We start from the raw sequence: 3,356 nt of genomic DNA on the forward strand, positions 1-3,356 counted from the left end.
TTTTTTGTTTTTTTTTTAATATTGATATAATATATTGTGATTAATACATGAATATAAAAGTTATATGAGTGATAAATTTAGATGAAAATGATATTATTATCATAAGTGGTCATATTAGCAATCATGAATAACGATAAAAAAAAAAGGTAAAAAAAAGTCTCTAACTGTTACACTTTTTAAGTGTTGGATTTATTAAGTTTATTTGCTGGCTAAAATGGGTATTTGTCCCTTTCGCCAAAACTTTTCAGTAAACTGTTTTTGTTTTGAAAACTATATAGCAAAATGCTTTTGTTTTAAAACTCGATTTTTCTAAAAATTGAGTTTCAATAAAAAAAAAAAACTCGATATTTAGAAAATCGACTAATGTGAAATCAAACTTAAAAAAAAAAAAAAAAAAAGGAACTCGAGTTCCATGTAAAATTTCTCACATTACTCGATTTTCATCAAATTGAGTTTTTAATTGAAACTCGATTTTCTAATAATCGAGTTTCAAAACAGGGACATTTTGCTAGAGAATAGGGACATTTTGCTATACTTTTGGGCGAAGGGGCAAATGCCCATTTGGCCTTTATTTGCTGATGAAAACCCTGAACAAACAATACAACTTACCGAATTTGATAATTGTCCAAATCATTCGTGTGATGCAAGTAGAGAATACAAATTTTTATAATCCTATATTTTGAATTCCACCGATTATGGTATGCTTAACCTATACTTATTATTTTTAACTTTGGATATTTTACAAAGAAAGTAAAAGAAAATTGTGGCTAAATATTAATTGGTAAAAATAAAGTGGACTACAAAAATGAGTTAGGAAAATTTTTACGAAGGTAACAAGCATGATGACACAACTATACCAAATTTGATTATCAACAATGCTGAAGATAATAAATTGAACAAACCTTTTTTTTTTTTTAATCATCTAAAACAATATATTTGTAATTCATACAATATCACATTTACATGTGATTATTTTTGCTTTTATTGTATAGACATCAAATGAGTCATCTTAGTAATTATGAAAAAAAAAATAATAATTTATTGTAGGTTAGACTTAGGAAGTGCTATTTTCTTTGTAAGAATAATAACAAGAAAAACTTCTATGTATTGTTGGGGTACGGTTGGCTAATTTGGCCGTGGTGAATATGATAGAGTGGGCAAACACAAGTTGCACAACACAAGCTTGTCATGTCCCGAACGCAAGTAAAAGCTAGGCACGTGACAACAGCATACATTTATAAAGTTTATACCCTACAAGTGTGAAAGACCTTCTTAACAACTAAAGAATTTTTCTTCAAGAAAATTATTCATTAATAAATCCAAAAATATCTTCAATAATAATTCTCAAAGGATCTCCAAAATAATAATCTTCCAACATCATAAAGAAAATAAACTAAATCTTTAAGACTAAAGTCTGAACAAAAGACAATATTAAACCTAAAAGTCCAAATCTTATTCCAATGATTCCTAAACTTCACTCATACGCACATCCCAGTGAAAGCCCAAACACATGCTACTCTTCTTGATCAGAATCTAAAAGGAGGAAAAGAGGGGGGGTGAGTTGACAACTCAATAAGTAACCAAAGTCCTAAAAAGTTCTATCTAACAAATAGATCTGTAAAATAATAATTTGTATATATAGATCAAATATTTGTATACCTTACAAAAATATCATAGATGAATTAGAAATTAATTAGTTTTCCATATATATATCAAACTTTAATTTACAATAGGTTCACAAAACATAAAAGCAGTTTCAAGGACTTTAAACAATTCAAATATATCAACATAATTCATATTCTTAACAATCTTTACGACTATGGTCAACTATATCCCTATGATTGGGCATCAGATTCAAATGAAACTAGTTCCGTACTCATGTATATCCCCTATTAGCTGTCACGACCCAAACCTGTAATTCAGGATTTAGAGCATGACCGGCATGTTAATATCAAGTTTACCTTAATACTAACACGAACCAACCTAAACTGAAGGGGCTTATCAAGAATTTGTTTCTTGAATTCCTGCTTATTTTCTTACATAAAACCATAATATACAAAAATGGTGGAAACCTTGAGATTTCATTTCCTTTAAACTTGGAAGATTACCACCTGGTTGAAAACTTAGGGTATCTGTGTAAATATTACATAGCTAAATGTCTAACAGAACTCTTATTACAAACCTAACCCCAAAGACATACACAGGGTTCAAACAAGCTAAGATATTGAATTACATCTGTGCTCAAGGATCAAGTACATCTTGATTCCTCCTATACAACAAAAGAGCTAAACTACTATACACAAAAACTCTACATTCTAACAAACGAGAATTCACAAAATCCTTGCCACCTCTAACACTCTCGCTGCTTCCAGGAAGAACCTGTGCACTGAAATATAAAGGGTGAGTTGCAAAGTCTAGTAAGGTTTTTAAGCTCCATGGGCCTTTGATAAGAATGCTTGTAAATCAAATATTTTATGAATATTCAATAGGAGAATGTTTTTCATGCATAGTATATCATAATATTCATCACAACAACTTACACATTTTTCATAGAGAAATAATTGTTCTCTTTTTCTTATCATATTAATACTACAAAATTTTCGGACTAATTTCTTTTCATTTCTTAGAAAGTCACTAAACTTTATATTAACTCTTTAAAATCATATAAAATAATCATTTCATTCATAAACCTCTTCTCATAAAATATTATGACATTTAACGTAAACTTATACTTTAATTGAGCGCGGACGCACCGCCATCCTCAATACATACTTTAATCGAGCACGGACGTACCGCCATCCTCAACCATATTTTAATTGAGCGCGGACGAACGCCATCCTCAATACATCTTTTAATTGAGCGCGGACGAACTGCCATCCTCAATACATTCTTTAATTGAGAGCGGACGAACTGCCATCCTCAATACATTCTTTTGTTGAAAGGTTTTACTGCATAATACTTTTTGAAATAATTTTTATACTTATCAAAAGCACATATCTCAAATCCCTTACCTGAAAACAGAAGACGCGAGAGATTATACAAAAGGAGCTCAAGTGTCTGTGTTCTCGTTCTCGTCACCTAAATGAAAACCAAACTTATTACGGACAAACTCTCCTAATATATAAACTTATACCTCAATCACAAACCTAACTCTCAAACTCAAGAAACTTAATTCCCATCACATGAAGTTCCCCAAAGATACAATCATCAAACACATTATGCATCCAAACCATAAGAAACACCAAGGCATAAAATTTATATATGATTCTAACATACAAAGGATGAGCATATAATTATAGCTCAAAACATTTACCCTAACTTGAGAATTAAATCCTCAAATTAGGCATGTCTTTACT

General features: G+C 30.3%; 1 long non-coding RNA gene across 1 annotated transcript; it reads right to left on the reverse strand.

Annotated features, from left to right (window-relative positions):
• Window positions 1-2,058: 2,058 nt before the first annotated feature.
• Window positions 2,059-3,083, reverse strand: LOC136064631 (uncharacterized). Its single transcript, XR_010626239.1, has 2 exons — window positions 3,012-3,083; window positions 2,059-2,386 (listed from the first exon to the last, which is right to left on the reverse strand). It is a non-coding gene; the product is annotated as an uncharacterized LOC136064631 (long non-coding RNA).
• Between the last annotated feature and the right edge of the window lie 273 nt (window positions 3,084-3,356).

Source organism: Quercus suber, unplaced genomic scaffold (assembly GCF_002906115.3).
Source record: "Quercus suber isolate HL8 unplaced genomic scaffold, Cork oak 2.0 scaffold_722, whole genome shotgun sequence".
Classification (NCBI taxonomy): Eukaryota; Viridiplantae; Streptophyta; class Magnoliopsida; order Fagales; family Fagaceae; genus Quercus; species Quercus suber.